Here is a 15,526-nt window from a genome sequence, read left to right on the forward strand (position 1 = left end):
TTCCTCACGATGTTTTCCTTCACCGAAAAGCGACTGGTATATGTATTATAGAATGTAAATATCAAATGATATTTCGTACAATATAAGTTCCGTATTGGTACGAGCCGGGGTTTGAACCCGCGACCTCCGGATTGAAAGTCGCACGCTCTTACCGCTAGGCCACTAGCGCTTCTTTGCTTTAATTGATATTGTTTTTTTAATAAGTATGCAAACTTGCAAAGGCAATTTTGTAATCGGAGTAACATTATATGTAGGTATCATTGCAAGTTGCCCAAGTAAATAGATCAGTGTACGAAATAAAGGATCAGAATACCGTTTCGGTCTGATTGTTTCAGGAACACAAGCTCTTCCGACATCGGGGCTCGGCTCACATTTCCTCTCGTCGGGTCCCACCATCCATTATGACATTGAGGACAAAAACCGATCATTGTGAATGGCTGGGAATGGCATGACAATTTACAACGCTCAAGTAAATCACTCCAGGTAAACCAGTATAAGTGTGATCTCGCATTGAAAGTCGATGCTGGTTTTGAGGTAGAGTTGTACTAGGGTTATAGTGAATTAAGCCTATAGCTGATCGAGTGGCCTAGCGCCTGGGTAAATTATGGCGTCCATGTGAACTAGGTAGGTATAATGCAAAAAGCGGTGTTTATGTAGGTAGTTACTTCATGAGTAAAGCTACTCTCAATATGTCAGCTACCGTGGGATTTGTTTGATGTACTGATTAATTGCCTTTTAAAGAGCTTATTTATTATTCAATGACTTTGTTATTGATAGTCAATTAAGCATATAGTTTGATAGTCAATTAAGCATCCTATAGTTAATGTTAATATGGGTACAGACATCGTAAAATATTCTGTTTAGGATTGCAGTGAATGTCTTGAATTTACCCATGTTTGGATGAATAGCTATAATATGTGTTTAAATATTTACGAATTAACCAAAGACGAATTAATTACCTTACTAAAATGGAAACATCCTGTTATGTACCTAAGAAAATAATTAACGATCTCCGAATTCGCAATTCATAGTTTACATTCATTAGATTTCAGAGCACCTTTGTGGAATTCAACCGTTTTGGATGGATTTATAACTGACCCAAGTACATATGTGTGTTCGTCTAATAACATAATCATTGTAAAGAAATAGGTATGTCAAAAACTCGCCCTTAAGTTGTCAAATCAAAAGCTCTGGTGGAATGCGGGCCATTACTGACGTGACGTATGTAGATATTGTAACTGACCTACGCGCCGAATATGTATGCTTATCTAATTAACTCTTTAAGAAGCATGTCGAAAAGGCGCCCTTGTCAAAATCAAAAGCGGACCTTGAGACAGAAGTTCCGGACCGACTCGTGAGGTATCTATGTATTGGGGCCACGCACCTTGATAATAAGGCGTCGTTTGGCGTAATAATCGAGTCACGGTTGTTGTTGGTGCCACGCCTCCGGGATCGACATCGACCACTTTTACTTTTAAGAGGGGCGAGTGTTCTGTAGCGTAGGTAGTGTTTTGTTCTTCCAGTAGAGTTTGTCTGCGCCGTGGTACGTAACGTACGCCCGCTGTTGAGTGCTCGGTTTCGCGCGATATTCGATATTGGATCAATCTGACCGGTGACCGTTGCCGCGTGCTCGTCGATTACAGGTAGGCTATTTATCTGATTAGTTGATAAGAGGTTCATTATTTACTTTGAAATTAGGTCAAAATTAGGACCTCCTCGTAATTAATTATTATGTATTACAGTCAGGATTTAATTATTTACAGATTTTTAACAATGGATAAGTTAGCAGTTAATGTAGGATTTCATTTAACAAATTATTTTTAGAAAAGGAAGAAATAATTAGACCAGTGGTGGGCAAACTTTCTTCATGGGGGGGGGGGGGGGGGCAGAAAGTTTAGAAAATTTAAGTGGAGGGCCAGAATTGTAGCCAATAATTATTATGTGGGCCAATGCCACATAATAATTATTTCATAGGACCGGCGGCGGGCCGGATAAAATCCATTCGCGGGCCGCAGATGGCCCTCGGGCCGTACTTTGCCCACCACTGAATTAGACACTAAATCCGCCATTTGTAGAGTCAGACCGAGAAAAGTGTGCAGCGATTTTGATAGCCCACGCAGTGCAAGTGTCATTTTAAACGTCAAACTTCTATGAAATTATGACGTGTAAATAACACTTGCACTGCGTGGGCTATCAAATCCGCTGCAGACTATTCTTGATCCGACTCTATATATATATTTTTATGTTTTTTGCAATAACGTTTAATAAATAAATAAATAAATTAGTTGTATCTAATCGATGTTAATTATATACACAGGCAAGGGCGTTTCAAGAGATAAGGAACAGGCGTCAATTAGTAGATCAAAAACTTATTCGCAGATTTTCAAAGAAAATAAATATATTTTTCACCTTATAGGATTATAGGTTATAATTATGTAACAAGGGTTGGTCAAATTCAATACAAACGCGCCAATAACTTTTATACAACATGGTGAAACAGCGCAGCGGCCAACATATGTTGGTTCCTGCTCTTTAATTGGTGATTACAAAATAAAATAATCCTAAATTAAAAATGTTAAGTCCCTGAAAAATAAATAATAGTCATATTAGAATGCCCACTTCCATTTTTAAGATAGCTATCCTTTAGGAAGTTACTAGGAAAACGCTAAGATTAAGACTTATCAAAGCCGTTTTCACATAATAGGTTATCATTAGGTTACAATTTTATTACAAATATTCCTTATCGGCAGTTAACAAACACCTGAAAATTATAGAAACCTAATTCAATAAAGCCGAAATGCTAAAATAAGCCAAAACATCTTCATATTATCTAATGAAAAAGCGATACTGCATTCTATGGGTACTGTTGGCACTGTACCATGCTTAAGGCGTAGGATACTTAGTATAAATGGCTTCACTACGGCCAGGTAGTACATACTTGCCAGGACTTCCTTTCTAGGCTTCATTAATGTAAGCCTGAAAACGACAATTTGTTCTTCTAATAGTTGGCCACCACTGTATACAACCTAATCCTTATTAAGTAGTTTTATACCTACTATTATCTAGAAGTATTAGAACAAATTAAATTATTTTCAGAAAATCGAACCATACTGTTCTACCTTAGGGATGGCCAGGGGGCGCCATAGCCTTCAGTAAGAAGTGCATTACTTGGAAAAATTCGACCTATGCCACTGTGGCCCGGTGGCCGAATGGCACAGGCACCTGCCGCGATAGCAGAGGACGCTGGTTCGATTCCAGCCTGGGGAACTGGAGGCCTTGGTCACTTTTTCTTAGTAATGACATTTATTTCAGTTTAAGTAGTTTTATTTTTATAACTAAGAATGCCTAATTATTTTCGTTAGTACCTATGACATTTTTTTTATCATAGAAAATTTACCTTAACATAAGTTATCAGTGCATGAACATATTGACGAAAAGGTCTTAGATTTGGTTTACCTCTATAAATCCATTGTTTTGTTATAGTTCTAACACGAGTTGCCTTCAATTCTGACATGTTTTGTTAGTAAACATTAAATTACTGTTAATTGGAGAATTCTGATCGCGCCGTCGTAAACAATAGTGCATTGTCTGATGGCTTTACTCGCTATTAGTTTACTAATATGCGGCCACAACCATGCACAATGCTCGAACATCACAGAGAGGAAGCTACTAAAGATTATACTTACAGAGGAGCTGCATTAATACTTTAAAAAAAAATCTTGATTAGACACATCATATATCGCGGATAGCGGACATGCACTGCAAGTGATGTCAATCAATAAAAAAAAATATCTTTAGCTTGAGACTTGATGAATCTGATGAAGAAATTAAATCTGTAAAGAATTAAAAACAATAAGGGCCACTTGCACCATCCCACTAACCTGGGGATAACCGGTTAAGCCTGGAGTTACCAATGGTTACCAGTACAATTTGACACTGGGTTAACGGTTTAACCGGTTAACACCGGGTTTGTGGTATGGTGCAAGTGGCGCTAAAGGTTTCTATTTAGCCCTTTGAAAGCCAAGGAACTCTAAATGTGCCATTAATCGTAGAGTCTATAACATCAAGAAACTCAAGAAAGCTTGATAAAAATGTTATGGCGTTTGGCCATTGTGAGTACCTAACCTTCATACTTTCAAGTAACGACCTAAATATAACTAACATTCGGATTCAGACAACGCTGCAGGTGCGTTATAGCTGAAGTATTGCCGCACGAGATTGCTGCCGACTGCATTACTGTAAAGGAGTCTGAATCCAAATGGATTATACATATGTGCCAGCTTGTACGAATACTGTTTTCATTTCATTTGTTCATTCAGTTTTATAGCAGAGATAATTTTTTTTCTAATATTTATATAATTCGGTCGAAGGGGGCTAATCGGTGGACGTGTTCAAATACCGACAGTTTCAAATTGACTGTCTTTTGAATCAACCTGTAGAATTGTGTCTTTATTGTACAAACTACACGTGAAAGAGAAGGAAAAAACAGTAATTGAGCGAAAGATGGCGAAATTTGAAAGGGTATTGTAATACGACAGTCACTACAACATCCTTTGACAAATACCTAATGGTCAATCTAGTTTAAACTAAGTGCATCTCACTCTCACCTACTCCTTTTTTACTGCGTAAGAAGGAGCAGAAGGCTCGTCACAAATACAATCAGGTATTTAATACGTAACGTACCTACCTTAATAATACAATATATGTACCTTTAATAAGCGTAGCAACTATAATTTAAACGCATCGTAACAGTGAGAGTTCAACAGTGCAAATCCGTAGGATATTATCGTGTTCCTATTATAAATACGAATTAGCGTATTAGCATGAATAACATGAATGATTAAACTGATTAACAATGATTATTGGAGCTGGTTGCATAAAACAATAGTAGTATCCACATGTAGAGAAAAATGGGCTGATTTTAAAAGCAATAAACATCATTGGTCGATAAAAAGAATTGTAGATAAGGGCCCATAATTAGTTTTAAGTTATTTAATTCCATAGTTTACAAAAATTTGCCATGTAAATCGTATTGTATATTTATATTACTTGTAATTCATACACATATAAGTATTTAACATTATCAAACTGCACTCGGGACTTAATCGCGTATTTAAATTTTAAAATTTACCTCCGACGTTTCGAGGACGGCGTTGTCCCCGTGGTCTCGGAGAAGACTGGCTCAAGTTGACATCAACAACGATTCGACGGTTGAGTTAATCGTGAAAGTTTAAATCAGTGTTTCATATAAGTTTTTATCAGTACACCAATACATTTTCATGCATGTATTGAATTAACTTATACAGAAACTGCTTATTAATACACGATTAAACCTAAGCAAGCTACAACTAGTTTAAAACTAAAACATAACTGTAGTACTGCTTAATTGTATAAAACATGCAACTATAGGTTGTATTTGGGATAAGTTTTGAATTAATGTAATTTTACATAAATTCGAAAAACCAACCAGATAGGTAAAGAGTAAAAAACTAAACGTGGTTTTATTTCAGAGTTTCCCCATTCATAAGCCGTCTTTGGCGCTCAAAAGGTTAAATTGATTCTGAATACAAGATCAAACTCAGATAAAGAAAACATAAAATTCCTTAAAGGCTACCTAAGGCAAATTGTTCATGTATTTTGCATCAGAAAATCGGTCCCCTAGCGCACAGTTACTCATGAATCTCAATGCACGTCAGGGCTATAGCCGCGAAAATCGAAGTTCGCAAATTGAGGGCATTTTTCTCTGTCACTCTAATTACGCCTTCATTGGAGTAAAAGAGAAAGATCCCCGCAATTTGCGAATTTCGGTTTTCGCGGTAGCCCGGTCTACAGTGTCGACGGCATGTTTGAAACAACATTTTAGCTGATCCGTGCCGTGTCGTGCCCGGTCGTGATGCCTCATTAGCGATCCTACATCAGGTTAGGGATCATCCATTAATTACGTCACACGAATTTCTAGGTTTTTTTACCCCTCCCCCCCTCCTTGTCACACTTGGTCACATTTTGCAAACCCCTGCCCCCCTGGTGTGACGTCACATTTTAGGCAATTTTGTTTTCAACGAAATTGACAATATTAACTCGGCATGATTTTTTTAATAAAAAAATATTTTTGATATATAAATATTTGTAATTTTATAACACAACGAAAGTTACATCCAAAATCTCATTATTTAACTGTACAGCGAATAAAAAAATATAAATTAATTTTCGGTTACTGATGAAGTTAAAGTGACATCACAATGTTTGTGACTCCCCCCTCCCCCATGTCACAACATGTCATATTTTCTTGACCCTCCCTCCCCCTAAAGTGTGACGTAATTAATGGATGACCCCTTAGTAGTAGTTAATGTAACTAATGTACTTAATTAAGTTTTGCATCGATAAATCAATGCCAGGCTATCAACCAGAATATCTGTATCAGTTACGCATTAAGCCGCTTTTTCTTACACCTGCGTGACGAGACCCACTTTAAACAATAATAATTAGATACTGTTTTAGGGTCATCAAATAATAATATAACTAAGAAAATGTTGGATTCGCCATGAAAAACTTACATAGATTCACGAAGTTAATGCTTAACTAATTGCAACTCGAATAAAAAATATCTTTCAGTGAATAACCTTTGGCATTCATCATCTAAGTTAAAGTTAGAAGACTTACAAGTGTTCAAATAGGTAATTGCATACGAGTATACCTAATACCTTATAGACATACTAAAAGACACTTACCTAAACAGTTTATCGTTAACAATTCTCATGCATAGAATCGCCTATTGTTATTCGCCTGTGTTTCCAAAACTTACCTATTTCTTACTACATCGCATACCAAGATAATGTCTATTGCATTTAACAAGGGATAATTATGACTTAGGTTGTGATAGTGTCGGTAGGTGACTTGCGGAGTGTGAGAAGCTAATTATAGGGTCACACAGTTGAGCCGAGAACTGTATCCAATTCAAGCGAAATTTGAACTTTGAAAATCAGTTATTACCTATATTTGATATGTTGGTCGTCATGTATCCATACCACGAGCCTTATTGAGCTTATTGTGGGACTATCTTAGGTAGATCTGTGTAAAAAATGTGTTTATTTGTTTATATTCGCAACGTGCCTCGCTCGCTCTAATACATTAGTATTATATGTACCTTCGATAGAGATGTACGAACGAGATATTGACATAAATTTGTTGTTGGTCGGGTCTACTAAATATAGATGTTTTTTTAAACGAATGTTGGCATGGTTTCCAACATATAATTGAACAAAAAATAAAATTAATAAATAATTGATTATGACAGGTGTGTTTAGGTATTTATATATGTTTATATATTTATACATCTACACTATTCAGTAAGAACTTGCGTTTTCAGTTGTTAACCTCATTGATTTCACCATATCGATAGCGGTGCGACGAAGTGCCAAAAAAATCCATTTATTTTTTGATACCGCGTAACTGCATCCGCTTATGGTATTTCAAACATTAAAACTATTAAAATTTCATTGTTTTGATATCGATGAACCAAAAAAAACCTTTAACCTTTGAACTAAGTATCATCCTGGTATCATCCAACTTTTTAAAATAAGTGAGAAGATATAAAAACAGCGTAAATTATGACATGAGAATTGCTCGCTTTTTTTGCACCTGGCGAGGTTAAAAGTTAGGAATATCCGGAGGCAGTGAATTAATTTAATTAAATCGATATGTCTATTCGAGAATCCCACATAGACAAGTTGTTAACTAATATGGAGATCAACTATCTATCAATCTTGTCTGCACGCAAAACAAACAATTAACCTCAATAAGGCTGTGTGTGAAGTTATGTGAAGCTACTTAAGATAGATAGGTACTTATAAATAATACTTTACATAGGTACCTATGCATAAATATCCTTGCATCATATCATCATACTAAAACATTTGACCACAGATTATATAATAGTTCTATTTGACTTCAACCCAAAACCGGTACAACCCAAAACTACTACCATAGTCTAATAAAACATGGTCTTCCATTCCCAGAGTGACACGGGCCTACGTCACAACAACATGGCCGCTATATATAGCGCTATCGCATATTATCATATAGTGCTGTCGCATGATGACGTAGGCCCGTGTCAGTTAGGTGACCTAGAAAAGACGGGAATGGAGTACCAGGCGGAGTATATTATTATACCATGCTACATACTATAACTCGAGCAAGATCTTACAAATGATTGTAGAACATGTTGCTAAAACTCGATAGCCATCAAGATAAAAATATATATCGTAAAGTTAGATCGTTTCTCGTTACCGCTTTAAGTAAGGCGTGCGTACTTTATCACATCAACAATTGAGTAGTAAGATCAAATCTAAAGTACCTCTTAGGACGTTATTACCGTGCCGTGCCGCGACTAATGACGGGTGTGTTTACTAATAGACCGGGAGATAGTGACACATTTTACTGGGTCATTTGTACCAGTATGGCGGTTCGTCAGGGGTCTAAGTACGTAAAGAACGAAATAAAAATGATGGTCATAGCGCTGGTACCGGCGGCCCAATCGCGTGGGCGTTAGTCGAACGTGTCGGATAAAATACGAGTGTCGAACGATTTGATCCACAAAAATCCTCGTATTATTCGATAGTCCATAAAAAAGAAGTAGACGGTAGCGTAATGCCATACTTCTCCGGTGTGACTTACAGCCCGCCATACTGAGGCGAACACATTAATAAAAAAAAAACAATTCAATCATTTGTGCCAAGCTAATTTTTGCACAGGTGATCATCGTCGAGCAGCCATTCATGGACATCACCATGCCATACTTTTCGGATGGTTCCAAATGGCCGCCATACCGCCGCAAAGGAGTTAATTTTTTTTTTATTGCTAAACGATTTGTACCATCTTGTAATTTTTTTTCAAGACTTTCTGTGTGATCATAAATGGAAATCTCATAATGCCATACCTGTAGGAGGTGGCAAATGTGTACAATATTTTTTTTTTTTTCAAGTATGGTGCCCCTTTTTCCCCCTATTAGAAGTATGGCAAATATAATAATGGTCACATTGCATCATATAATTTCCAAAAATCCAAATGCCATACTGGTACAAATCGTCAAAAAATTGTTTTTTGTTTTAAGTCTTGGCTTAAGTCTCACAGTCGTCCGCCCCGTAGTTATAATCTGAAATATATTTTTTTAGGTACAATTGTATCCAAACAAACAGAATATGATGATGCCATGCTGTAAAAAATTATTTTACGTATACATAGTCGTATTTTTGAAACGTGTCGATTAAATAAGTTTTTCAAGTATGGCAGCACTTTATCCCCCTACTATAAGTATGGCAATTATAATAACGGTCACATTTTATCAAATACTTTCCAAAAATTTAAATGCAATACTGGTACAAATCGTTTAACAAAAAAAAAAATTAACTCCCTTGCGGCGGTATGGCGGCCATTTGGAACCGTCCGAAGAGTATGGCATGGTGATGTCCATGAATGGCTGCTCGACGATGATCACCTGTGCAAAAATTAGCTTGGCACAAATGGTTGAATTGTTTTTTTTTAATTAATGTGTTCGCCTCAGTATGGCGGGCTGTAAGTCACACCGGAGAAGTATGGCATTACGCTACCGCCTACTTCTTTTTTATGGACTATCGGAAAATACGAGGATTTTTGTGGAACAAATCGTTCGACACTCGTATTTTATCCGACACGTTCGACTAACGCCCACGCGATTGGGCCGCCGGTACCAGCGCTATGACCATCATTTTTCTTTCCTTCATTACATGCTTAGACCCCTGACGAACCGCCATACTGGTACAAATGACCCAGTAAAATGTGTCACTATCTCCCGGTCTATAATGACATATCTATGGAACTGCACTGTTACTAAGTGGTGACTATTTTTGCATTTCCACTTGTTGCGCGTTGAAGTCTTTTATATGATGAGTTTTTTACGGCGAATTTTAAGCTAAACTCAAACTTATTTTGATATGTTTAATCATAATGTACGGAGAATTATATATTTGTTAGAAATCCATTTTTATGTATGAGCATATTATTCACGTAGTGTTACGAGTATCAAAAGTTTGTGTGACTGACTGATGTGATAATGTATAGTACCTACGAGACAATTAAAGGTTTCTGTAAAATAGGTACTAGGTACTAGTGACGTTTTAATAAGTGCTAATTCCAAAATATAAAATAGCCAAACGACTGTAATATGGACTGACGTCAATTAAAACGATTTACAAATCGCGTGCAATCTGACAAAAAATATTCTGGGTTTGTTCTTTAATATTCGTTTTTTTTTCAATATTGTAACTTGTTTTTTTTTTTACTCAATTAATATATAAAGATTGTTGTGATACTATATCATATAATACTGTATCAATTTATTGAGGTTATCAGTTACGCATTTATTGTCTGCATGATAAGAAGTAGATTACCTTCGCCGTGCGTTGTTTTGTTTTTATGCAACCGAATATCTGGACAAAACAACTTTTAAAAATGTAAAGGTCAGGTTATCAGTGATGAATGCCCTTTCACGAACTGCTATTATAATCGAAAAAGTGCAACATAATATACAGACTAAAGTCCTACAGTACAGTGCCTATCTAAGGAAATTACGGAACACATCAGAAATATACATTTTAAGTTTATTTAGTTTAGAGATAGTTTGTATTATTATTTTTAAGCTAATTTAATGTTTTATATTTATTTAATAGTGTTGTAATAAATCTTTATCTTCAGTATTAAGTACAAGAATTATGCATTATTTGGTCCTACACGTACCTACACGGTTTAAAGAGGAGTAGAATTGAACTGTATTTTTTTCCCAAAAAAAGGAGATTGGCTTTATATATATCCATGTATTTTGCCACTATCATAAAGTTTACGCGTGCCTCAACGATCCGCTTCACATCATGGCATCATGGTAAACATCTTAAAATCGTGCGACTCGCATTTTGCCAGGTACGCGTAGTTGAAATGAAATGAAATGAAATGAAAATAATTTATTTGAAACAACACAATCTTAAAATTAATAGATGACAAGCATGTGATATAGTTATGCAATTGGTTGTCTCAAAGAGGATACCACTCAGCATATGTCGGAGCACTTAGTGCAACGACGCTGATTTTCAGTGGACCCTTAAACTTATAAAATAAGAAATAAAACATTACTAAGTTAAACATACTAAAACATATAAAAAACAATCAGGTAGTATTATAAAATTACAATGGCCGGCATAAAAACAGAATCAGAATTCTTTTAAAAACAGGTACTTAGTATGGAAACAGAGATGAATGAGGAATGTTTATGCAACTTAAAAAAAATATTTATTTAAATGATAAATAAAGAGACACAGGCGACTAGGAGTGAGAAATTTGATGTGTAATAAGATGATGTTTTAACTTGTTTTTAAATGAATAAAGTGATGCTGCGTTTCTTATTGGCGGAGGAATATTATTCCAGCATCGCGTGGCAGCGTACCGGAAGCTACCACGAAAGCTAGCCGAACTGTGTCTCGGGCAGATAAGGCGGGAGGCATGTCTTTCAAGCATTTGAGAAAATGTAAGTTTGTTAAAAAGATACGAGGGTGTTTTGCTATCTATTATTCCAAATAATAAAGTAGCAAGATGTAGCGTTCTACGTGCCTCCATTTTAAGCAGTCTACTGTGATTTATGAATGGTGTAATATGAGCGCGCTTTGGTATAGGAAAGCAAAATCTGGCGCAGGCATTTTGTAGTCTTTGTATTTGCATTTTTGTACGCGATAATAGGCACTCTCCAATTACTGTATCAGCATAATTGAGTTTTGACAGGATAAGTGAATCACAAAGCTTAATACGCATGTCTATGTTAAGGTGATCACGGATCTTATATAAAACTGTAAGGCGATAAAAACAATTTCGAGTATTCTCTAGGACGTGTTTTTCGAATTGTAGCCTTTCGTCTATCAGTACCCCAAGATTCCTAGTCTCAGTTACGCGAGCTATGCTCTCGTTTAAAATATGGACCTGCGGATTGCGAGATGTGGTATTTACTATCTGAAATTTTGAACCGATTACTATGAACTTTGATTTTAGAGGATTTAAAACTAAACTATTTTGTTCAGACCAGACTGCTATCTGACTAAGATCTTGATTAATTTTTTCTACAGCTGAGTGAGTGTCTTCAGGCTTGAAAGAGGTATATATTTGTAGGTCATCTGCGTATAGGTGATATTTACAGTGACTGATGTTGTGGGTTATATCTGCGCTGTATAGTAAAAATAAAATAGGGCCCAGAATTGATCCCTGGGGAACGCCTCTGGTGACTATAGACTTTTCTGAGAACATTGAAACGCCCTGTGAGTTGCGTAATTCTACCCTTTGGGTGCGCTCACCAAGATAAGAAGCAAACCAATTTACCGCTTTAGGGTCAAATCCATAGTACGTTAATTTGGATAGCAATAAAGTAACATTGATCGTATCAAAAGCGCGCGAGAAGTCAAGTAAAACAAGAATTGAGGCTTTTCCGCCATCTTGGGCAGTGAGAATGTCATCGACAACATCAAGAAGCGCAGTTGTTGTGCTGTGTTTTTTTCGAAAACCTGATTGATTGGAGGGGAGAATATTTTGTCCTTCGAGGTATTCTACTAATTGCATACATATTGTTTTCTCTAATATTTTAGACATGAGAGGGAGAATACTTATGGGACGTAGATCTTTGAAATTAGTTGGTGAAGTAACTTTAGGGATGGGTCTTATCACAGCACTTTTCCAGGCTCCAGGGAAAACGCCTGTTTCAATCGACTGGTTAATAATAGCTGTAATAGTAGACAATGTGCGTGGTAAGGTCATTAATAACATATCGAGTGATATATTATCATTTCCCTGGGCCTGGGTGCTAATGGAGCGTATTATTTTATCAATGGTGGTTTCTGTTACTGGCTTAAGTTTAAAGTGTGCATCGCTGTGTCTATTGAATTCGTAATATGTTAAGTTAGATATTCTAGTTTTGTTTTCGCCAGGAACATCAAGAAAGAAGTCATTTATGCCATTGGGGTCTAATAAGTGTTGTGGTATTTCAGAATCTTTTTTATTAAAGTCAGCTATGTTTTTTTTAACGTGTTTCCATAAAGCGCGAGGATCTTTTATTTGAGAGGTAATGTACTTATTGAAATATGCAGATTTCTCTTTGTATATGGCATCAATAACTACCTTTTTCATGTCTTTATAATATATTTTGTGAGTATCTAGGCCACTATGTCTGTACTTTGCATATGCTTCGTCCCGTTTTGTCATTAATTTTTTAATGGTATATGTAATCCATGGAAACGAGCAGTCTTTGAATACAATGCGTTTTAAAGGTGCATATCGGTCAAACAAATTCAGCAAAAATGCGTTAAAAGTAATTACGGAATGATTAACATCGTTTGATATAACATTTTCCCATTTTATATTATTAATATCAGAATTAAAACTATCTAGATCTATGTCTTTAATTGGACGGTATATTATACAGTTTGGTGGATATTTAGCCTTAGTTATGTTCACTTTGCACGATATAAACGCATGACTACTTAGATCTGGAATAAAATTTACACATATATCGGAAATTTTAAGGCTAGAACAAATAACATCAATCAATGTTTCACTATGCTCTGTAAAATGGGTGGATTGATTTATATATTGATTCAGATTGTGACAATATAAAAAATCGCTTAATTTTTTAGTATTTGAATCTTGCTGCTTAGACATATCTATGTTAAAATCTCCCAATAGGACAATATGGTCGAAAGAAGAAAAATGAGCAACCGAGTCACTTAGAGCGCTGATAAAAATGTCTGGATTTTGCCACGGCGGCCTGTATGCGGTGCCAATAGCTACCTTAATTCCATTAACAGTAATACTTAGCCACATTTGTTCAATAGAAGGCGCTAGCGGGTGCGCGAGCAGGCGCGCGTTTATGCCGCGCTTGAGGTAGAACCCGACGCCGCCGCCGCGCGTGCGCCCGCCCGCCGGTCGTGGCGTGTGCCGCAGCCGGTAGCCGGGCGGCGCGGGCGCGCGCGCCTCCTCGCCCTCCCGAAGCCACGTCTCATTAATAGCCATGATATCTACTGAATGACGTTCCATAGCTACTAAGAATTCGTCATGGCGTGTGCCAAGCGAACCTGGATTTAACAGCCCCATACTGAGCAACGATTTTTTTATAAACTTAAATTGTATGGTATAAGAGATGCTTAGTTGTACATACTTATTGTTCATAATATACATTTTAAGCATAGTAACATGACGCCAGTCGAATGCGATATGTAGAACTAACACTGATAATGGCCAAAAACTTTAAGTAGATCCGATTCAGTACGCAAGCGTTGGCGAGAAGCTCCATCTTCCTTGCGGGCAAAAATTGCTCCATCGCGTGTCCACACGTACTTCCAGTGAGCCCGCGAAGCTTCCTCGCGGGTCTTATGAAAAAGTTGGCGATTGTATCGGGTAAGCCGTTCGTTGATATAGAATCGGTGCGCGGGCTCACACAACCCCATGCCTTCTGTTGTGACGTTACGGCGCACTCGTGCGGCACTCAGCAACTGGTCTCGCGGCGCGCGGCGCGTCACCCGCACCACGAGCGGCCGCGGCCGCGGCCGAGCGCCTGCAACGACTTCCTGTTCGCGTCGTATGGGTCCTACTCGTTCCGCTCTGACGATATCGCGTTCTTCGATGGTGACTCCAAGCTTATTAGCTACGGTGAGGGCTAAATGTACGCATTGCTCGTTGTTTTGTTCTGGAATACCAGCAATTTCCAGGTCGTTTCCGAGGAGCTCTTGATCGCGGTCATTGAGATCAAGTTTGAGGTTGGCGATTTCGCGGTCTAAATCTGCAGTGTCACTGGAAACCCTCTCACTCTGCTGACGTTCAACTATGTCCATTCGCGCCGACAAATCGTCAATGCGTTCCTTGCATTCTTTAACTGAATCGCGAAGGCCGGTAATAACTGAATTGAACTCGTGCATTTCGACTCGCATCTTTTCCATTTCTTCACGGAACATGCGCAGCTCAGAGATCAGTTCGGACTGTTCGGAGGAACCAGTCGTATTTGGAGACGTAGATGAAAGAGAAAGCGGGCGATAATTACGCAGGTTCGGTTTTCCAATCGCAGGGGTCTTATTTTGGTTAACAGCGGAACCCGTATTGGCCTTCGACTGTTTATTACAATCTGGACATTTCCAAGACTTCTTATGCTCGGCGTCCATTAAATAATAGCGTTTGTCTCCGACGTTAACGCATGCTATATCGTAAACTTTCATACATACAGAGCATTTTAGGTATTCTTTATTTGCGATGGTTACTGAACATTTAGCACATATCATATTCTTTGTGTTTTTTGATCCTGTGGGTGACATCTTCATATATTGCATCAACGAATAAAATTCACAAAATAGTGTAGCTTGCGTAAAGTTCGACACACAGCTGGTCAGTTCTCGGAAATCGCCCAATTTTTCTAGGAACTACCAGCTAGTTGCTGTGGCGTACATCAAGTCCAGAAAGGCGGAAGCGCCGCAGA

General features: G+C 37.5%; 1 protein-coding gene across 1 annotated transcript in view; it reads left to right on the plus strand.

The window, feature by feature from the left end:
• Window positions 1–1,507: 1,507 nt before the first annotated feature.
• LOC134791434 (protein yellow) overlaps window positions 1,508–15,526 on the plus strand; it is a 59,663-nt gene continuing 45,644 nt past the window's right edge. The window contains exon 1 of the mRNA XM_063762455.1: window positions 1,508–1,643. The gene's annotated coding sequence lies outside the window, so the exon portion shown is untranslated. The remainder of the gene's footprint in view (window positions 1,644–15,526) is intronic.

This window comes from Cydia splendana, chromosome 6, assembly GCF_910591565.1.
Source record: "Cydia splendana chromosome 6, ilCydSple1.2, whole genome shotgun sequence".
In the NCBI taxonomy this organism is placed as follows: Eukaryota; Metazoa; Arthropoda; class Insecta; order Lepidoptera; family Tortricidae; genus Cydia; species Cydia splendana.